This window comes from Oryctolagus cuniculus, chromosome 14 (assembly GCF_964237555.1).
Source record: "Oryctolagus cuniculus chromosome 14, mOryCun1.1, whole genome shotgun sequence".
Taxonomy (NCBI): domain Eukaryota; kingdom Metazoa; phylum Chordata; class Mammalia; order Lagomorpha; family Leporidae; genus Oryctolagus; species Oryctolagus cuniculus.
This window is the reverse complement of record NC_091445.1, coordinates 46,486,226-46,509,975: the sequence shown is the minus strand read 5'-3', so window position 1 is coordinate 46,509,975 and position 23,750 is coordinate 46,486,226. Positions and strand designations below refer to the sequence as shown.

The 23,750-nt window shown below is 41.0% G+C and overlaps 1 long non-coding RNA gene across 1 annotated transcript; it reads left to right on the top strand.

The window, feature by feature from the left end:
• Positions 1 to 7,683: 7,683 nt before the first annotated feature.
• LOC103349590 (uncharacterized) lies at positions 7,684 to 18,868 on the top strand. Its single transcript, XR_007922497.2, has 3 exons — positions 7,684 to 7,798; positions 15,822 to 15,954; positions 17,025 to 18,868. It is a non-coding gene; the product is annotated as an uncharacterized lncRNA (long non-coding RNA).
• The last annotated feature ends 4,882 nt before the right edge of the window (positions 18,869 to 23,750 follow it).

The following is a 23,750-nucleotide window of genomic DNA, read 5'->3' as shown; positions in this document are numbered from 1 at the left end:
GGACCTCAGTATCAGAAGTACAACCAAGGTAATGTCCTCTTAGTGATACAATGTCACCTCCAGAAAAGAAAAATTGTTGTTCTCTCTTCTGTAAACTGCTCTTTTTACTACTGATTTATTTTCATTTATTTGAAAGGAAAAGAGACAGAGACAGACACAGAGAGATCTTGGGTCCACTGGTTTACTCCCCAAATGCCTACAACAGCTAGGGCTGAACCAGGTTGAAACCAGGAGCACAGAATTCAGTCCAGGTCTCCCACGTGGCTGCCAGGGACCCAGCTATTTGAGACATCACAGAGTGGACATATCAGGAAGCTGGGATCAGACACAGAGCAGGTACTCAAACCCGAACACTGCAAAACGGGATGGATGCCGGTATCCCAAGCAGTCTCAACCACTGCAGCAATGCCCCCCTCCACCTCCATAAACTGCTCTTCTGAGCAACTGGTAATAAGGTCTTCTCCATTTAACCACTGATCATTCATTAAAGAATTTAACATCCCACTCACCCTACACGTGCCTCACACTAAGAAAATTCCACATCATCTGAGTGTATTATCAATTCTGTGACCAGCAGCTCTTTCACTTGATGTTCAATGAGCCTTTCCATTACTCTACCTGAAACACCAACTTTCACATTCACACTATGAATTTGTTCAACATCAGAAACCGCATTCTAGATAATTCCACAATAATACATCCATCCACATACACACACACACACACACACACACCAGCTTCAACTTGTTTTCCAGGTGCTTTGCTTCCATCCTCTTACTTCAGTACTTTTCCCTTCATCAAAACGTGCCATTTAGTGACTTTCACTCCTTCCATCCAGCAGCCTCCTTAGCTCTCCAGTTCTCTTCCCCAGAAAATCAGTGCCACCACCTTCCTCCATCTCTACTCCCTACCCTGACTCTATAATTCATCTGCTTATCCTTTTTCATTTTTAAGGTCTCATCTTTAATACTGCTTTGTTAGGAAGGGCTATCCAGATTCCTAAGCTAGATGAAATTTCCCTGTTAAGCCACCTGATAAATTCTTTGCACCATTCTTCAAGTACAAGAATTTTTTGTAATTACATCATTGAGGATTTGAACATGGAAGGTCAATTTTATAGACTGTAAATTGGTTAAAGGAAGAGACCATGACTGTTTTACTCCCAATTACATGAGTATATCAACTAGCACCAATCCTGGTGCACAGATAGTACTCCAGAAATACATGTAGAGTCACACACACATTTATACACATACGTGCACACACACATGCACACTTACACACTCATTCACCTATACAAAGCTTCATTCCAGTAAATCAATTCCAGTAAAAAAGAACATTTTGGGCTTTTTTGTTCCTTTTTTGTGCTGCCTGACACCAAAACTAATTGCAGTCACTTTTGAAAATACAGCAACTTTATAAATAGCCTCCTTCTAATTCTTAGGGTAGAAAGGTCTCCAATCTCTACTGAATATTCAGTTGTTGAGAGGATCACTTGCCAAGAGGCTCAGCACTTTCTGTAGCAGGAAGTGTAAAGAGAAGCCACAGGGATAAAAGCATATGGGGTATAGAAGGGGGGATTAGTCAAAGGGTCCTCACAACTCAAAGATGCCAAGAATAAACATGCAATCAGAAACTGTGTTGTAAAGGAATCAGAATGTGTGTACTAGAGAAGGGAGAAGAGGGAAATCCCAGTTTTATTAAAGAATTTATAAGAAGCTGAATTCTTCAAAGACAGCTACATTGGCAATCGGATCTCAAAGACAAAGGGAATATTAACACAACCTTCTCAGCATAGGTGACTACAGCATAAACTCTTTGCATCAGGAAAATGGAGGATTCTTGCTTCCCTTCCCTGCTAACTGCTTCTCCTATCCCATCCTGGACTTCTCATGGAGGTTAATCCTACATCCACCAATGCATTATGTATCACTCCATTTACAGCATTGCCCATAGATGTCTTAATCTAATTCATTTTGGAAGCATGAAAAAAAAAGTAGAAGGGGATAAGAAAGATGGAGAGTTCAAAAAATATTTTTGCAACCCACCAAAAAAGTCAACTAATACCAATATGCATTAAGAAATGAATGACAAAAAAAAAATCATCACAACCATTGACCAGTGTCAAGTGTGAACAGCGTGGGCAGCAGTATTCTGTGGCACATCTTTGCTATGTAAAGATACCTTCAACACTGATATAGATAAAAGGCTGGAAACTGGATGGGACAAAACCAGAAACAGGTAGGAAAGGACAGAAAACAGAAATGACTGGCCGGAGTGCTCAACTGCATAGCCAGTCCTGAGCTGTAGCATTGCAAGTCCTAGGACCCATTTTCCCCAAAGGCAGTTTAGCCTGCTTCTTTGGGATCTCAGCCCCACTCCTCAAATAGCATGGAAGTACCCTCCACTTACATAATGCAATCTTTGAAAGGAGTTGTTGGGGCCAGGGCTGTGGCATAGCAGGTAAAGCTGCCATCTGCAGTGCTGGCATCCCATATGGGTACCAGTTCATGTCCCAGCTGCTCCACTTCTGATCCAGCTCTCTGCTATGGCCTGGGAAAGCAGTAGAAGATGGCCCAAGTCCTTGAGTCCCTGTATCTGTGTGGGAGGCCTGGAAGAAACTCCTGATTCCTGGCTTCGGATCGGCACAGCTCCAGCCATTGCGGCCAACTGGGAAGTGACCCAGCGGATGGAAGATCTCTCTCTCTCTGCCTCTCCTCTCTCTGTGTAACTCTGACTTTCAAATAAAATAAATAAATCTTTAAAAAAAAAAAAAGGAAGGAGTTGTGATAAATTTTTATCCAATTTTATGAATAGATAAACTGGAGTTCACAGACAATATAATTAGCATAAATAGCTGGACCTACACACGGGCAACTAATAAGAAAAAAAATCAAAATATACAATTATACACAAGTACCTACACACTAGTATAAGACAAACAGCTGAATGTTTTGAAGTAGTCTTGACTTGTTCTATTAGTCATTCAATTAAGTACTTTTTAATTGAATCCCTTTGTCAAGATACAAACAAAATCTTTGAAACTATAACACATCGTAGAACGATCAAATACCACTAAAACTCACTTACTTAGAAAGGTTACAAATAAATAAATCTCCCAATATCTTGGGGATAAAGACTGTTCCAACAAGATCCCTTTGTATGAAGTCAAGTCACTGGACCCGGGCATCTGATTTCTTCCTGTTTACTCAGAGCAACAACAAGAAAACAGGGTGTTGGATTCATTTATACAAATGCCCTGCCACTGGAAGTCAGGGAAGGAAAGAGTGCAATGTAATTTGATGGTGCACAAACTTGCAAGCAAAGGAAACTAAAAAAGAAAGGCTATGGTGTCCCAACATTCACAGTTTACTTTTTAAAGTTGTGGGGGGTAAAATGGAGAAGCTTTCTATTTTGGTACACTTTTGTTCTAAAATATTGAATTAAAAATAACAATACTTAGCCATCTCTAAATTACACTGACTAAAAATACCACCAAAAGTCATACAATATTTTTAACAAGTTTATTCTCATCATTTCTTGCTTGGTCCTGAAAATGTTGATTTAAAAACAGTTGATTTGCATCTTATTCCTTCACTGGCTTTCTACAAATACATTTTGTAATGCTTAATTGTGTTGCATGCTTAGCTTTCATCATTTATGAACGCCTTCCACTTCCTTTACCTCAAGCTGTCATGTTTTTTGCTTTCAGCAAAACAGAAGACTTTCAGTGAGGAACATCCCTAGCTACAAGATATGTTTAAAATACAGCCACATCTATTTTTAAATGCATAACCAAGTTCTCAAGGGAGAAAGAGAACTCAGAGGCCAGAAACAAGGAAAAGCTTGAGAGGCAGACCTGGAAATAAGGAGCCAGCCCAGTGGCAGTTCTAAGTATGGCAAGATGCTGTTGTTATTTAAGTAACCAGCACAAAACCCCCAAAGACAGCTGCATTAGTAGCTAGGGTAATCTTCATCTAACTGCAAGCATGTGGATAATACATCTTCAAGCAAGGATGAAGTCATGACTAAGCACTTATTTATTGAACTAGGGCTTTGTATTTTTAAGGCATGCATGTATGTATATAGCTTACATTATCAAAAGTTATCTTTTCAGAAGAGAAATGAAGTCACAAAACATCGGTGAACCATATGAAATTGGTATTTTACTATTTTTATAAGCAACAAAGTTATCAGTCCAATAAATTTGATCTGTTCTGTAAAATTCATTCTTGTCCTGAAAGAATTTAGAAGTCCCTCATTCATGTCTCAGTTCACTCATGTACTTGTTTTTCTCCTGGTTTATCAGAATATCTCCCCTAGGATTCTCCATTCCCACAAGTCCCTCTTTTCCTTGCCTTAGCGAGACCTGCACACATTCAGCTCCATCCAGTTGCCTCTGGAGGATCTTGCAGGGAGAATACGTATTCAATGCAAGACTGAAGCTGAGGCACCAGCACTGTGGTGTAGTGGGAAAAGCCACTGCCTGTGGTGCAGCAGGTTAAGGCCCCAGCCTGCAGTACCAGCATCCCATATGGGCTCCAGTTAGATCAAGACCTGGCTGCTCCTCTTCTGATCCAGCTCTCTGCTGTGGCCTGGGAAGGCAGTAGAAGATGACTCAAGTCCTTGGGCTCCTGTATTCACATGGGAGACCCGGAAGAAGCTCCTGGCTCCTGGATTCAGATCAGCCATCTCTGGCTGTTGCGGCCAATTGGGGAGTGAATCAGCGGATGGAAGACCTCTCTGTCTCTCTCTCTCTCTCTCTCTCTCTGTCTCTCTCTCTCTCTCTCTCTCTCTCTGCCTCTTATTCTCTCTCTGTGTAACTCTGACTTTCAAATAAATAAATAAATCTTTAAAAATAAATAAATAGTGAAGCTGAGGTTGAAGGAGAGGTATAAAGGAACTTGGCCCTCACTAGTACAATTCAGGGTCAAGCCACCTCCAAGGCCATCAGATCTTTTCCATGTTCAAGGATGATGGCCTCACACTGCATGATGCCAAGAGAGTCTCTACACTTTCCTCGCCTTGAGTTAGGTTATGTAATTCCCTTTCTGTTATCTAACCCTGGTGATTGCCAGGTCCAAAAAGGAAGTTTACAGGAGAAGGTAAAAATTCCTTCCATACATATTTGTATAGCATCTTCATTTTTCAACTATATACCAGATGTAAGGAGGTATTCTTGCTCTAGTGCCATCTGTCACCTCAGAACTAGTATAGATTCACATAATGATATTGTAGAGGGGCGGGAGGGAGAAGTAAAATGACCTGGATTTAAACCTTGTCATCTACTGTCACTAAGTGTTCTTCACTTCTCCAGTTAGAGTATCCATGCCTAACTATGTATGTTCATTTGTAAGAGACAAATAAAGTCTATTAAGTCATTTGAAATACAAAGGTATAACAATGTGGTCAGGGAAATTTACATAGAGAACGGAGCTGTAGATCATGGTTTGAGAAAAACCAGAAATAAAAGCAGAGGGAGCCAAATTTAAGGGTTTTAGAAGTTTAATTCTGAGAGGAATCTATGCACAGTACACCCCAGAGTCTATAGAGAACAGAGCCACCATACTTAAGGATAATGAGAGACAATTCTTTAGACACAGGATCTATGAGTCAGGGGAAGCCTCCCCAGGTCCCATCTGCTCCTAGGTTTGCCCAGGTTATTACTTAATCATCATCTCCTACACTGATGCTGGCAGAGGGGCTTCCCACACCCCCTAAACTTCACATGTATCATGTAGAGATGAGAGGACAGGGTTTTCAGGTGACTGGGCTCCATGTCAAGACTTTTAAGGTCCCATTGAGACATATGAAATTCAATTTCAGATATTGCAGTATTCCCTTATATAGGAATCACCTTAACAAATATTTCTGACATTGAAAAAAGCAAGTGACAAATGTGGATATTGTAGTGTCATTTTTATTTATACATATGGCAGAAGTACAAAATGCCAGTGAATGTAATTCTGCTTGAACTTCTAGCATGAAAGTGTAATTTTTAACTCTAGTTTTTACATATGTCCACATTTTCCTCTGTGGTTGATTCATCTGAAGTTCCTGGAAAGATGCACAAAGATTTGTCATGGATTATTAGATTGCAAAAAAATAGCTACCCAAACTGCTTAAAAATTAATACCAAGGAGACCTGCAGTTACAGATATAATGCAGTTGGTTGTAGAACACATTCCTTTTAGGCTACCTAAAAAGGACAAGTTAATTGTAAAAGAAAATCACACTTAAGAAGATCAATGGATGATGAGAAAAAAAAATTATACGAACAAAAAGATCCAGAGAGTACCTCTACCAAGGTGAGCTCTCATTCACAAGCTGTTTTCTTTCCTGGGACATCTGGCGATTTTGAACAGAGTCTGAAGATCACACCTGGTTCATGAAGAAGGACCACAGCAGAAGAAGAGAGATTAGCATGGCTGGTGGCCACTACAAGTTGGAATTGAAAGTCTTTCTTTGTACAGTTTTCTCATTGAACCTTTGCAGAATTCTGAAGCTGAGCACAAGGTTAGGGAGTTTCTAAAAAGCTGAAGAAATTTCCAGGAATCTCATAGTGATGAGGAAGAGAAGTTCCACTTGAGGAAAGGAGTATGGCTTAGAAATATGATTGGTCACCCAAAGATGTTCATTAAATTTGGGTATTGTAGGAAGCAAGATGCTAAAGCAAAGATCAAATCTTCCCATCTTTCTGGATTCTCAATTCAAAAGTATGAGGGAGAGTCCTGAAAGGGAAAAAAAAAAGTAGAACTAGAGTTGCTTTTCCAAAGAAATTGAAGCATGTCTTTCAAATGTCCTATAACAGATATAAATACACCCATTTTTAAGAATCTCCCTGCCTGATTAATATGAATCTGTTGGAACATTGAGATGGTAACTCATATTACTTTAGAAAGGCCAGATAGATATCTACTTTATATAGTTTGACACCAGAATAATAGAGAATCAGGCATAGGTTGTGAGTGAAATCAGAACTAAAGAACCAACATTTACTGAGCCCTTAATAGGTGCCAAGCATTATTCTAAACTTCTTATAGAGATGATCACAAACAGAAAATGAAGCTCATAGATCATGCATGGATGAGAAAGTGAACTCAATTCATTAGCATCAGTCTCTATAATATAAATCATTTCAGACAGTCAAATACTTTCAGGTCCATTCAAATCAATTTCCCTCTACATATCAATAAACATTCTTTCTGTTGGCTTCTGGATTGGCCTGAAGTGTTCCAGATCCCAGCAGAAGCAGCCTGGATTCTCAGAGATCTTCCTTCCCCAAGTGGGCTTGTGATGCCCTCGTGCCTTCTCCTCCCCAAAGCTGCCAACCCTCTCTCTTCTTTCACTTGCACCATGCCCTCCCCACCCCATGCCTGACTATGAAATGGAAAACAGCCCCTGTGCTCTCTCCCCTTCCAGCACAGACATCCACTTCCTCCAAACTGTGACTGACAACCACTTTTGAAACAGGGATCATTAAAATTCTAAACACGAAGTGTTTAAAAACTCAGAATATGCTGGGAACCATGCTTCCTGGAGCACTCTTCATTCTGCATCTGAAATCATAAGCACAGTTGGGTTCTGACCCTCCCTCCAACTGTCAGTCAATTCCTTTTTGGGCCCTATGTGTTGATTAAATTAAATGCTGCTGATGTCATAGAGACATCTGGTGTCTCCAAGTTCCAAGTGCTCATTTTCTAACTCAGAGGCAACCCAGAGGAGATCTCTTCTGACTCTGTGAGAAATTTCCTCCATAGCATGGGAAACTTCAGGGTAAATGATCCATCAGCACCAGGTACCTCTCACTTTCCTGACATGTTGGAGAGATCAGAAAAGAAGAGAAAAATTCTAAAAAAATCTAACAAAGTGATTATTTGTTCTGGGCCCTTTGGACAAACTCATAGTTGTATGTCATAAGCCAACCTATATATTTTTTTTAACTTTTATTTAATGAATATAAATTTCCAAAGTACGGCTTATGGATTACAATGGCTTGCCCCCCATAACGTCCCTCCTACCCGCAACCCTCCCCTTTCCCACTCCCTCTCCCCTTCCATTCACATCAAGATTCATTTTCGATTCTCTTAATATACAGAAGATCAGTTTAGCATTAAGTATCTCCCCTACTTCACTCAATCCAGTCATTATCTTTCCAAGCTATATATGTAGGAGTTATATTTTCCTTCTTCACATTTGACCTATGTTACTACTTGTTGCTTCACATGCCTTATAGTCACCTTCTATCTTGATTATTTTGTTTCCTTTATGTGGAAGGAATTTGCTGGACGTATGTATTCACCATTTGAGTATCTTGCAAGAAACTGATTCCTACTGCTTCAAAGACTTACCTTCAACAGTGTTCCCTAATTTTATCTTAATGATCACTCATTCTATTGTTTTGGGTTAATTCATTTTTTATACCTTAAGTCATATTGTCTCTCACAAAGCAGACTTTTTTTGCCTTTACTCTTTATTAGCACAATAAAACAAGAAAGGGGAGTTACTTTATATCTACCTTGCTGTACTTGCACTACTCTCCCTTTTGTTGCTGGCATTTAACATCACAAGCAACGAGAGGAACACAACAGTTAGCGCCTTTTGCCAGCTTTCATCTTTTCCTCCCCATTATCAATTCTGTCTCAAGACCACATCACTCTGACTGCTAAGAGAGGTCAGGATTCAGAAAGGAAGTTTCAAATTATGTAAGAAATGAGCTCAATGACCTCCATTCCCTTGCCTCTTTGCTAAATAATTTGTGGTTTTCCAGGACTGGAGACATCTTTTAGAGTTCCAGCAGTAAATTGTCTGAAGTTTCATAAAAATGTGCACACAGGGTTTGCAAACACCAAATCAAATAACTAAAGTGCAGTGCAACCACAACAGAGCAGATGCAAGTACACACACGCGGACCCCAGGCCCGGAACTGGGAGACATGTCTCCAGGGAGACACAAAATCTACTGTATTAAATAGTTTAGTGCAGGTAAGTTGTTCAAGTCACTTTTTACAAAAATCTCCAGCCCTTAGTTTTGATTGCTCTAATGAACAACACAGGTTGTCAGTTGCAATCTAGAACTTCAGAATAGCTGGAGGCCTAAGAAAGCCATTGCCCTTTGCTTTTAGTCTTCGGCATGAGCTGAGGAAGGTTGGGAAGGGAAGTCAGAGCAGACAGTATGGACTATGAGGACATAGGTTGGGTGAGCAGAGGCACATGTTCTGGCCCTGGGGAAAGAAAAACAAACTGGGAGACCCTAGAAAATCATAGAAAGTAAAAGGAAGTTCAAATTTATTGACTGATTGTCTACTTTTAATTCTTTTTGAATAAAATATTTAATGATTGTGGCCAGACCTTCAGGAGTTAGTGGGAGAGTTTCAGCTAGGAGCACAGAACTGGAGACCATAAGTCAGCTGCTCACTGTTCAGACCCAGTGCACAAAGCCTTAAAACTAGGACTCCCTACATCCACCCATGCCTTCTAGAGTTTTTCCTAAAGGAATCTATTAGAATGGGTCTTTTTGAAAGAAACTAGATCATAAGGCATGTTCATTCTTCTGCTCCAACCATCCAATACACCTAAACTCATGCATAGAAGAGCCAGAGCCTTTATAGCAGGTTCTGGGGTGATCCATCCTCTTGTGAACCTTAAGTTCCACCCAACCCCCTAACACTCCAGTACCTGTTTTTCAGGCATCACTGCCTACAGGAACCCCTTTTCACTCTCTTTCAACCACATGGGGCTCCTTGCTGCCCAATGGCTTTACATTTTACTTCCCTTTCTCAGATATCTTCATGACTTATTCCAAACTCACCTACTATGTTTTTTAATTTTTATTAATTTTTATTTATTTTTATTTGAGGAGCAGACAGAAAAAAGTCCAATAAGCTGGTTCACTCCTCCAAATGCCCACAGAGGCCAGGACTGGGCCCGGCCAAAGCCAAAAACTCAGAGCTCAATCAGGGTCTCCCACATGGAGACCTAAATGCTTGAACCATCATTTGCTGCCTCCCAGAGCCCTCATTAGAAGGAAGCTGGATTGGAAATGGAGCTAGGACTTGGACTCAGGCACTGCAATATGGGATGCAAGTATCCCAACTGATTTTTTTTTTTTTTTTTTTGCCAGGCAGAGAGAGACAGAGAGTTATAGACATTGAGAGAGAGACAGAGAGAAAGGTCTTCCTTCCATTGGTTCACTCCCCTAATGGCCAATATGGCCGGCACTGTGCCGATCCAAAGCCAGGAGCCGGGTACTTCCTCCCGGTCTCCCATGCGGGTGCAGGGCCCAAGCACTTGGGCCATCCTCCACTGCCCTCCCGGGCCACAGCAGAGAGCTGCACTGGAAGAGGAGCAACCGGGACTAGTACCCAGGGTGCTGGTGCCACAGGCAGAGGATTAGCAAAGTGAGCCACAGCGCCAGTCCCAACTGATGTTTTAACCACTGTACAAAACACCAATCCTTCCCCTGCCCCTCCCCTACTTTATATATCTCTGCTCAGACATTAGCCTCCCATAAGGCTTCCCTGACCAAATTATCTAATTTGTAAACTACGTATTTTTAAGATTCTTATCCCATCCTGCTCTGCTTTTTCCTTCAGTACTGATGAGCTTCTTATACTCTATCTAACATAATTTCTTTAACATCTCCCCATCAAGAAGTAAACTCTATGAAGCCATGTGTTTTTCTCTTTTACTCATTACTAATCAGCATAAAAACAGTGCCTAGAGAATAAATAAATAAAATAGGCAAACAATGTCTTCATATTTCACTGTTATCAATAACTGGTTTTTGTAACTTTAAACAAATAACTGATCTGGGCCAATATTTTCTCATTTAAATATAATGCCTTTTCCCTATAAGGATCGCAAAAGATAAAAGCACTCTGAAAAGTGTTAAATGTTACACAATTTAAAAATCATGATTAGCAAAAGATTGATTTAATCAGTAACTTCTTACAAACAAAAAAGACACATATATCATATCTATTATTTATATAGAAGAGGATCTTCAAAAAGTTCGTGGAAAATGAAGGTAATCTTTAAATTCCATTTTCCCACATACTTTTGGAAGCATATTTATACCATTCATTTATGTTATTTCTATATATATTACTTACATATATCATATATGTGCTATCTACACACACATATACAATTAGAGAGAGAGAGAGAATCAAATCACCCATAGCTAAATTTGAAAGGTTTGTGTAATCACTTTTTCTACTAGTTAAGAAGTTAATGAAAAAGCAGAAATTCAAAAAAAAGTATTAAACCCAATATTGTATCTAATTAATGTTTTATCCCTTAATTTAGTGATTAAATGCATTCATTTTTTAATGTTTATTTATTTAATTGAAAGGCACAGCAACAGATAGAGATCTTCCATCTGCTGGTTCATTCCAAAATGCCCACAATAGCCAAGGTTAGGCCAGGCTGAAGCCATGAGCCAGAAACTGATTCAGGTCTCCATCCTGGGGAACAGGGACCAAAGTACTTGAGCCACCATCCACTACCTCTAAGGGTGTGTGTTAGCAGGAAGCTGAATCAGAAGTGGAGGTGAGACTGGTTCCCAGGTACTCCCATTGGGTACCCAGGCAAACCAAGCAGTAGTTTAATCTACTGTGCCACAATGTATACCTCTGAGTAAAATTCTTACAACTTCTTATGAAATAAGTTATTTGGAAGAATTACATGTTCCTTGGGGGAGCAAGAACGTTGGGACATCCTCAGTCTATCTTCCAGGCCTAACAAAATGTTGTTTGCTCAATGTCAAGATGAATTTCTAACTACAAAAGTGGGTGTGGAACTGCAGTAGAAGTAGAGAGGCCAGCGCTGCAGCTCACTAAGCTAATCCTCTGCCTGCAGCACTGGTACCCCAGGTTCTAGTCCCAGTTGGGGCACTGGTTCTGTCCCAGTTGCTCCCTTTCTAGTCCAGCTCTCTGCTGTGGCCCAGGAAGGCAGTGGAGGATGGCGCAAGTGCTTGGCTCCTGCACCTGCATGGGAGACCAGGAGGCTCCTAGCTTCGGATGGGCGCAGCGCGCCGGCCATAGAGGCCATTTAGGGGGTGAACCAATGGAAGGAAGACCTTTCTCTCTGTCTCTCTCACTGTCTAACTCTGCCTGTCAAAAAAAAGAAGAAGAAGAACAGAGAAAGCATAGAGGACAGCTGGTGACAAACTGAACTGCATGCCATCTCTTCCTTGATTTGCAACATCCACTCAGTGCATTTTGAAAAGTACTAAGCTAGCAACCTGCAAAAAAGCCACCAACAAAATTTGGGTGCACTTGTTTGTATGGAGTCCTGTGCACAACACAACAGCTAGCCCCCCTACCCTAGATGGGCAAGACTGGCAACATGGCCCACAGAAAAACAACAAGGCAAAGACTGTGGCATTCGATTAGAGCCAACCCCATAAGGAAGTGGACAATTTGGAAAGGTACATAGTGGTACCTTCACAGCTCAGCATGGAGACCCCATAGACTCAGGGTGTTCTGGATAAAGGGGAGCAGGATGGGTGGCAGAGGAGTGTAAAAGAGTGTGGACAGTCATAACTATCAGGGTGAAGCATAATTTCAGCTTGATCCAGCAGACACTTTTCATAGAATTCAAAAATGTTGGCATTTCATTGCATATTTAATCATGTAAATCTGCATGGGCATTTGATCACATCAATCTGAACTTTAAATGAAAAGTAGCTGGAGTAGGGGAGGTTTTCTGGTGAATGAATGCTTCTTCATAGAACTCCTTAAAAAATAGAACAAACGTAAAGACTGAAAAATTAACCTAATAATATTTTAATTTCTGGGGAGGAAAAAAGCCAGTTGTCAAGAGATTGAACAGGGGTGGTGGAGACACTGAGCATGTCCTTGCTGTTGATCTCAATAGTTTCATGTCCCCTGCTTTATCTTAGTAATGTGCCCAAATACTGGTTCAACCTCACTCCCCCACTTTAATAAAGGTTCATTAGTGGATTAGAAGAGACTGAAACTGAGCCCAGTGGAGTCAGCAGAGACAAGTTCCAAACAGCCACTCAGCGCATTTTGAAAAGTACTAAGCTAGCAACCTGCAAAAAAGCCACCAACAAAATTTGGGTGCACTTGTTTGTATGGAGTCCTGTGCACAACACAACAGCTAGCCCCCCTACCCTAGATGGGCAAGGCTGGCAACATGGCCCACAGAAAAGCAACAAGGCAAAGATTGTGGCATTCGATTAGAGCCAACCCCATAAAAAATGAACACAGCCTGTCAGCATGGAAAATTACAAGCAGAAAACTGATTATCCACAATATTATTCCTGTGCTCAAAATGAGCAAGTAAGTACAACCTTCCAGCCTGTGCTCTTCTGGGATCCCACAGTCCTCTCTGAGCTCTGCAGGTCCTTCTGAATGGCAACATGCCTCACATTCCTGAGTAGCTTACAGAGGCGGTCAATCATAACATTTGCAATGATGCAGATGCTTCCTTCATTTACCTTTGAGGGTGCTTCACAGAGTTTGTGGAGGGGCAGGCAGTATGATGCAGCGGGTGTTGGAGTGTCTGGGATCAGTCTCAACTCTGCTTCTGATCCAACTTCCTGCTAATGTGCATCCTTGCAGGTAGCAGATGGTGGCTCAAGTACGTGGGTCCTTATGACCTACATGGGGGACACAGATGGAGTTCCTTGCTCCCAGCTTCAGGCTGGCCCAGCCCTCCCTGCTGTGGGCATCTGAGGAATGAATCAGCAGAAAGAATATCTCTCTCTCTCCCTCTCTCCCTCTCTTTCTGTGTGTGTGTGTGTGTGTGTGTCACTCTGCCTTTCAAATTAAAAGTGCAAGATTAAAAGATAAATGTATTTTGTTACAAAGATTTTGAAATCCATGCACAACACAAAATCAAAAAAGCCATGGAAAATGCATACCATGAAAAAGCAGACTGTGGACTTTGAAATTTTTTCACAGCGAAATAAACTTTTTTTTCAGTACAGAGAACCTTTCTTATTTTATTTTTAATTAATTTTTAACAGATTCATGTGTTTTGTAGATACAATTCTAGGAACATAGTGATATTCCCTTCTTCCCTCCCTTCCTCTCTTTCCCTCCTAATCTCCTTCTTTCTCCCTTTTTTTTTTTTAGTTTTTGAGACAACGTATTTCAAATTTACATTACACTAAAAGTGCTTAATACTTTAACAAATATAATTCCATTTTTTGCAAACTTTTTGAATCAACCTCATATGTCTGTTTCTTTCAAACCTCCTCAAGGGGCAGAATCAGATTGGGCAGGTGGGGGTCACTCTTAATTTCTTCCTTCTTCCTTTAATTTCACAGGCATTCTCAAAAGTATTTCTGAAGCTGATGACATCTCTCAATACATAGATTAAAATACAACTTCTATTAATATTATCAATAATAACAATAAATTAACACCTAAGCACTTAGAAATTTTTCTAAAAACTTTATAGCTATTAGTTCTTCAGCATTCAAAACAGCCCTGTGTAGCATGCTACAACCCACTCTTTTTATTTACTCAGAAATCCCCCTTTCCCTCCCAAATGCAAGTAAAAGTGGCCAGGTGACACAACTCAGGCCCAAAAGTGAGTTTCTGCATTGGAAGTTTGAGGAAAGCTTTGATTTGTCTGATGAAAGGGCACAAATCAGCTCACATTTCTCCATTTCTCCCTTCCCTGCATACAAAGTTGGATCACACACTCAGTATCACACACTTGTGTCTCTGACAGTACTGTGCAGCAGCCCTGTTTTCTGAACTTCTCTTGGTATAAGCCACTTGAAGTCACAGTTTCTGTCACTTGCAGTCTTCCTAAGAGGTGCTGTTATTATTGCCATTTACAGAGGAGAAAGTTGGGGCACAAAAAGTGGAACCATTTGTCCAGGCGCACCCAGTTGATAAGCAGAAAAGCTGGAGTTAATCCCAGATTCTCTTTTGCCAGGGCCTACATCATCAACCACTGCTGCAAGCCGTGAAACTGCAAGCAACTACTAGTGTAGAAATAGGGACATTGCTAAATAAAAAAGAAGCTCAGTGTTTCCCTCACATTTCAGAAATATAGCCATTATCATTATTATTTTACTCAAATTCTCTACTAAATTTTCTCTTCACCACAGACATCCAAAGACACATCCTGAATCACTCATCTCACCTAGAACTCTGTCACCATCTCTCCTAGGGGTAGCACCCACCCTGGATCTAGACAACGCGTTTCATTAAGTCTTTGATCTCCCAGCCTTGTAAGCTGTGGAATATGCCACTTTACCCAAATTTCCCTATATTCACCTATATTATAGGCAGGAAGAAAGAAAGGGGAGGGCAGAGGAGGAGGAGCAGAAGAAGAAGAGGGGAGGGGAAAGAAAGGAAAGAAATTGTTGTAAGCAATTTTATCAAAATCGATAAACGGCATTGGGGTAACTTTTTAACTTCCTATTTGGAAATAATTTTAAAGTTAGTTGCAATAAAAACAACACAAAGATCTCTTTCCCTTTTACATAGATTCTGTTAAGAGTTTACTCCTCTTGCTTTGTCTTTTGTTGATAGAGAGAGGTAGAGAGACAGAGAAAATGGACAATTTTTTAACCTGCTCCTTTATCACTAATTACCCCAGAGAACATCCTAAGTAAAAGTATTCACAACAACTGTGTAGTCATCAGCTTCATACACTTACATTGAAACAATCAAACCATATTCTAATTTTGCAGTTGACCTAACAATGTCCATTATAGCATTTTCTCCCTCCTGTGTAGAACGGATGCTCTATTATAAAAGCTTTTTAGTGTTGTTGAGGCTGTTTGGTTATTCATATATTAATTTAATTATTTGGCAAAATGCTTCTCAGTGCCTTAATATAGGTCAACCTGTGGAGAGTCACTCTCAAGACTCAGGTGTCCAAGAACAGTTCATCCAAGACCTCATCTCCCCATTGGCCACCTTCTGTTTTGCCCTTTGCTCTCTACAAATTTAAGACCCAGGTAAGCTGGGCTTTTCCCTCAGTCCCTGCACCTCAGTAACTGTTCCTAAGGCTCCTACCCCCAGCACTCTGGCAGCTGAGCCTTTCTGGAACTATTGGCGCTGTCTGGACAGGTTCTCTGAGCCTGGATGGGGTCTTCCATGAATCTAGTTCCCTTTTGTACCCTTTAAAGTTCTTTCCAACTCACTACCTTATGCCCGCAGTACACATAACACCTGGACAAGCTCTAGAACTCATTGCTGAAGGGTCATCCTGGGGCCCTGGAGCTGGACAGTTCCAGAAAAGCTGCCTGCTGAGTAGATAGATCAGTTCTGCTGACTGGCACAGTACTGCTTTCATGAGATGCTGTAAAATTGGGCTGCCAAAGGACATCTCAATTTTGAGCAATTCTCACTCTTTTGGAAAGAAGACAAGCTCAGGACTCTGAGTTCCCAGTAGCACATAGCCAACCCTTGAGATGGATCTGCCTATGTTGCTGCCAGCATCCTCAATCACCCACCACACTGCTAACACTGTTCTGCCTTTGGTCTGCAATTGCCAGAGTGACAGGTGATCTTTATCCTGTATAATCCCTGCTGTTGGCATGCCAGATGGCCCCCATCCCTCTAAAGGCTTTGTACCATGTGTACACCATGTGTACATACTGTAGTCCTAAGGGGTGGCTCCACCCAGCTTCTCCAAGTGCTATTTAGACTGTTACTCTCAATAGGCCCTTCCAATACTTCCATTCTTGTCTCCAATTGATGTGGTAATTTTGTGCTATCCCAAGTAAAGCTAAGTTAGATGAAGCTCAGTGATTCTCTGCATGATTGGGGCCAATATTCTTGTTCTTACTACAAGTGCCTCCCAGCCGGTAACACAGCAGACACCAGTGTGGGATCAAAATGGAAAGAGTACATTTTAGGAATACTATGGTTACAGTCTAAAGGGTTCAAGAGAAGACCTAGCTAGACAGTGTATCATTCTATGTTTATGCCCTAATGTTCCAAATGATCAATGTAACATGACCATGAAATAAATGATTGCTTATATTTTCCTGCATCCTCTGACCATTTGTGGACTTCTTGAAAGAAACACAAGAAGAGCCTTTGCAAGAGCCATTGGAAACCAGTATCCCCACAGCAGGATGGATGATGCAGCATCATGAATGCTGATGTAACTGTGTGAAACACATGGCTTCAGCAATTTAACAACAAGAAGAGCTACACTGTTGCAACAGACAGGTTCTGACAAGCTACAGGTCTTTAATAATAACAACACAGTTGTCTTTTTCTCACAGTGGGAGTCATAAAACCACCCAGAGACAGGATATTTGATGATAAAGAATATGAAGATGATTCCTGGATATGAAACAAGGAGACAGTTATAAGAGACTGAAGAATCATCAGGTGCTCTGATTGGACATTAACCAAATACATTACTACCTCCTGCCTATCCATCATTCTAAATCTTTAGGCTAACTCCCCAAGCCTTTTATGTGTTTATGAACTTTGTAAAGAAATTTTAGATAGATTGCTTTTATGAACAGAAGATTCACCAAAAGAGTATTTCCTAAGGTCTCACACACCTTAGTGGTGACTCTAAATAAAGTGGAGGGGAGACATTTGCCATGTCCCAGTTCTCATAAATGTATCTCAGAGGACAAAAGTATCATAAAGATGACTCCAGCTTTTTCTGACATGATGATCAAGTTCTATTTCTTTGTGTGTGTGTGTGTGTGAGAGAGAGAGAGAGAGAGAGAAAGAGGGAGAGAGAGAGAGAATGAGAGAAAGATTGATATTTAATTGGGGAGGCCGAGACAGAGGAAGAGACAGAGACAGAGAGACAGAGTTCCCATCTGCTGGTTTACTCCACCTCCTTGTTCACTCCCCCAAATACCTACATGAGCTAGAATTGAGCCTGGTAAAAGCTTGGAGCTTGAAACTCCATCTATGCCTACCACACCAGTGGTCCAAACTCAACTACTTGAGCCATCACTATTGCCTCCCAGTTGCATATTACTGGGAAGATGGAATCAGTATTAAGAGTAAATACTGGGCCAGTGCCGTGGCTCAATAGGCTAATCCTCCACCTAGCGGCGCCGGCACACAGGGTTCTTGTCCCGGTCGGGGCGCCGGATTCTGTCCCGGTTGCCCCTCTTCCAGGCCAGCTCTCTGCTGTGGCCAGGGAAGGCAGTGGAGGATGGCCCAAGTGCTTGGGCCCTGCACCCCATGGGAGACCAGGATAAGTACCTGGCTCCTGCCATCGGATCAGCACAGTACGCCGGCGCAGCGCGCCAGCCGTGGCAGCCATTGGAGGGTGAACCAATGGCAAAAGGAAGACTTTCTCTCTCTGTCTCTCTCTCTCACTATCCACTCTGCCTGTCAAAAAAAAAAAAAAAAAGAGTAAATACTGAATCCCAGGCACTCTAATGTGGGATGTGAGTGTCTTAAGGAGCATCCTACCAGCTGGTCAAATGCCTGCCCTCAATTCCTCTTAAGAGTCATGAGAAGTTGGGAAATTGCAACTGGACAATGTACCTGGAATACAAGTCTTAAGTTCTATGACAGACAGAAAGGCCATTTGAAAGACTTGAACTTCAGGCCAAAGTGGTGAAGCCTCCACTGGGTCTCAGAAAAAGGTCCTTCAACATGAAGTACTTGTAAGCAAAGTTGTTCCTGACCTTCTCCTGCTCAACTCTTAGCTCTCATTATTCCCTAAGAAAAACCATAAAAATTAGAATTCTTCCCCAAGGTGAATAATCAAAACTGGAACAGTTTTCTCCCAAAGCCAGCCATAAAACTCAAAAACACTACTCTAATATTTCCCACCTTTCTGTCTTGAAGCTGGCCACAAAGAAAATACCTGACTTGCTCTGTCTGATCATCAGTCATGAGATTCTCGTTCAGAGGGCTCCTGCCCCATTCCCAGCAGGAAGGACACTGCACAGAGTGGCCAAGAACAATCTGATCAGTAAGGCCTTGCCAGGCTTCCACACGCAGCCTGCTAGCATTCAGTTGCACACTTTTTGTCCAATCATATTTCCACATGGTTTCCTGTACATCCAACCTAAGCATAAAAATGGATTGCTCACCCGGGGTCTAGGGGCTCATTCTTGTAGCATAGAACTATGATCAAATACATTTGTCATGCTCCTCTTTGGAGAACCTGTCTTAGGATAAGGATAAAGCACCCCTTGACCAAAGGAAAAAAGAATAGGAAAAAGAGGGCTTTGCAATTGTGCTACTTGAGGAAACAGCACGTGGGTGATACGCTGCCTGTCTAACCAGAGAGCAAAGTCTACAGTGCTTTTACTGCAGGCTAGGACAAGAGGCTCCATGGCAATGATTAGGGAGTCACTATGGTTTCATTCAATATTAAAACAAAACTTTGAGGGACTGGCATTTTCGTACAGCGAGTTAAGCCACAGCTTAACATGCTGGTATCTCATATTGGAGTGCCAGCTCAAAAATGTGATGGGGAAAGGAGCTTGGGCCCCTACCACTCACATGGGAAACCAGTATGGAGTTCCAGATTACCTAGCTTCAGCCTGGCTTAACCTGGCTGTTGTGGCCATTTAGAAAGTAAACTCACAGGTGGAAGATCTAGCTAGCTAGCTAGCTAGGTCCTATTCCCCTCTGTCTGTCACTCTCCTTTTGAAATAAATAAAATAAATATTTGGAAAATGTTTGAATAAACAAAACTTGGAAAAGAATGGAATTGATTTGTTTTGGTGACAGGTGGAGTCCTGGCTACCTGTTCCTGGGCAACCACCTCGTTTCCACTGCTTTTGTGCCACACAGGCCTTTGTCATCAACTCTCTTTTGCTCTATTAGAGGTCAGCCCAAGGCAATGTGCTCTGATCCTGACTCACCACAATACTTCCACATTCAGAAATGCTGGCCCACACATGGATTCCTCTAGCATCAGTTCTATTGTTTCAAAGGCAACATTCCCTCCACGCTGTGATAAACATGACTACTGACACCTACATTCGTTTTCCGTAGAAGCAGTAAGAAATCCACTAACCAAAACAACAAAAGCACAATCCACAGCTACTTCCTTATGCTTTTTTTTTAGTCTCTTGCTTAAGCACTTATTATATCCTTAGTCTGTCAGGAAGAATTACAAAGGTAAATATGGTTTATTTGCAATGAAACTAATCTCAGCCATTACTGGAAACCATGATTAATTCAACAAAATATACTTTCAGTGATTCTAATACTTAGAAAAGCCGAATTATGTTACCATTCCTTTATTTAGTAAGGTGGTTGCCCTCAAGAGGTTAGTAGTTTCTGTCAATTAACTGGTAGTGGAGACAGCCTACAGCTTCTTTTGTAAAATTTCAGAATTGATGGAGAGAAGATGACATTAAAGAAAATCAAGAATATGTTGATAGGAAAGAAGAGTATGTTGATGGGGGGAGAAAAGAAAATAAAAAATACTTTAAAAGAAAATGCCATACGCTCATCAACCAATGACTGGATAAAGATATGTGCTATAGATACAAGATGGAATACTACTCAGCCATAAAAAAGAATGAAATCCAGTCTTTCACAACAAAACGGATGCAACTGGAAACTGTTATAATTACCTAAATAAGCCAATCCCCAAAAGACAAATGCCATATGTTTTTCCTGGTCTGTGGTAACTAATAGAGAACAAAAAATGTAACGTATATGAGCAAAATTGACATTTTGAAAAGTGATTATTGTTTACAGCCCTTGTCTCTACCGTTGAGGAACAATGTTTCTTTCTTCTTACTATTTGTTGAATTCTGTACTTAGTAGAGAGTTATGATTATAAAGTAAACTGAAAGTATGTCATTGTAAAAAATTAAAAGAAAGAATAAGAAAGGAAGGAGAAGGGAGGGTAGGAGTGTGGCTAGGAGGGAGGTTATGGTGGGAAGTATCTCTATGCCCTAAATCTATATATGAAATACATGAAATTTAAAGGGTTAGTGGATGGAGTTAAGTTAGAGCTGATATTCAGCAGATGTGCATAGCCACAGTAATAATGACCATTAAAATATTAACATGTAAAAATTGTAAATACAATATATAAATATACATTTTATGTATGAAATACTAATAGAGACACACTTTAATGTTTTAGCATATCTGTGTGTTCATGTGAATATGTGTTTGTATCTCATACAGATTAATGTATCTGTTATATATCTATACATGTATTACATTTACAGTATTTGTATGTTTATATATGTGTGTAAATAGATATAATATGTAGATGTCTATGTATTTGTATATATTTTCCCCTGAATCTTTGGAAAGTAAATTGGAGACTTTGTGTCTATTTATTAATTTCTGAGAACTTCAGAGTATTGTTCCTAAAAATTAGGCCATTCCCTTACATAAATACAGGGTAATTATTATTAAAAATCAGTAAAAAAAAAAAAAAAGAATATTCAAGGAGAATACAGGGATGGCCATGCTCTGTAGTGACTAAGTCATCCCTTGGGATGCCCTCATCCCATATGGGAGTACCTGGTTCAATTCCTGGCTACTCTGAGATCCAGTTTCCTGATACTGCTTACCATGAGATGTTCAAGTACTCAGATTGATATTGGAATTGGCCCCCTAAAATATGATATCGGAATGTGGTCCCCTTAAAGTCCACCAAAAGTCCCATCTGGGGTGCCATATGAAATCGGAATTTGGGGTGCCATATGATATCACATAAATTCCCAATATTAATAAACCCATGTGGGTTCTTGCCTAATATTCAGAGAATTCTGAATACCAGCATAGATGAATGAGGCAGCGTGGTACATTTTTAAGCTTTTATTTAGTGAGAAAGATGCATAGGAGAGTGAGGGCCCTGTCTAAAGGAGAGAGGTAAATCTAGGCTCATACCGAGTACCAGGAACCAGGCACATGGAGGAGCATCTAGACCAGGAAGCATGGGGCAGGTGGCCGGAAGGCCACACACCCTGGAGGCACAGGGCCACAACCAGCCCCACACTGGCAAAAGGCCAAGGAAAGGAGAGAGAGAGGCAGGCACACAGTGTCCTAGGCTTTTAATCCACTTCCAAAGGGGAGTGGTTAATTAACCTAATTAGCTGGTGGGTGCACAGGTGTGGTCAGGTAGGGGCATGAGGTCACACATGGGCATGGTGAAGGCAAGGTCTTCCAGCTCACAAACCTTATCAATTTTAACTTGTATGCCTGCCTACAACAGCATGACTGCCACCCGTATAGGAGATCCCTAGATTAAGTTCTAGGCTCCTGGCTTTGGTAAGGGCCAGCCATAGCCATTACAAGCATTTGGGCAGGGAGTGGGGGGAAATAGCAGATGGAAGATCTCTCTCTCTCTCTCTGTCTCTCTCTCTCTAAGTAAAAAATGGAATAACAATCTAAAAAGACATTGCAAACACAAAGCATATTTAACTAGCAGAGCAAATGCAGAGGTTAAGTCTTGTAAATAGATTGGCTGGGGCCAGTGCTGTGGCCCAGTGGGTTAAAGCCCCAGCCTGCAGCGCCAGCATCCCATATGGGCGCCGGTTCTAGACTCAGCTGCTCCTCTTCTGATCCAGCTCTCTGCTATGGCTTGGGAAGGCTGCAGAGGATGGCCCAAGTGCTTAGGCCCCTGCACCTGCGCTGGGGACCTGAAAGAATCTCCTGTCTCCTGGCTTCAGATCAGCTCACATCTCTGGCCATTGCAGCCATCTGGGGAGCGAACCAGCGGAATGGAAGACCTCTCTCTCTGCTTCTACTTCTCTCTGTAACTCCATCTTTCAATTAATAAAATAATTCTTTAAAAAAAAAAAGAAAAGAAAATAGATAGGCTGATTGAAACCTGCTGCTCTCCCACCTCTCTCAATGCATATGAAAAATTTCCAGGTGATTTGCTATAGATCTGGAGGATTTGTACCTTTCTGTCTCAATATCCCTCATGAAGTGTGAGGTGAAGGGGGAGGCGGGAAGGAATCTGGGTGGGGGGCATGGGCGAAAGAACCGCTATTTTCCTAAAGCTGTATCTATGTAAAAATGCATTCATTAAATAAAAAAAAAATTACAAAAAAAAATAAAGAAAATGAAGCCTGGGTTTACCTCACACAACTCCCTTTGTTCCCAGCAACTCTATTAACATAATAATTGTGCCAAATGCCAGAATACAAAAACCAATAGAAGACTGAAAACATGCTGTTTTCATTCTGGCCTATAGAGAATCAGCATATGGGGAGATTTCCTTGCTTAAATTATTTTTCTGAAATGTTGAAATAATAGCTACCTGTTAGTGCCTGAGATGCTCCAGGGATGCTTCCAGGGACTGTAAATGTCATAATTGATGGGAATTCCTCATTGTGCAGATGAGGAAACTGAGACTCAAAACCTAGTGTGAAAGGCATCTAGGTGAGAATCACAAAGAACTTCATTCTCAGACTTGTTAAAAATTTGCATGCATGAAGAGGAAAGCACACAACTTGATTTGGTTCCAGACACTGCATCTGCAATTAATGTCACTCATCAGCAAAATAAAAATGCTTCACCACTCTCCTAATTTTTAAAGTTTCCCCAGTTCTGGTAAAAGCTGAATATGCATTCAGGAAACAAATGATCAGGGAAGTCTATTCCAACCTTAAAAGATTCTTTCATGGCATGGTTATACAACTGTCATGAATACATTAGTGATTGTTGAGACTCTAGGATGCCCTTAAAGCAAAACAAAATATGAAAGAAATTGTCATACCTTTGCCTTTTAAAGTAAGGCAAAGAAAAACAAGCAGAGCTTTGTACAAGGAGTTTTCAAAAAGTTCATGGAAAATGTGTATTAAGAAAAAATACAAGCATGGATTTC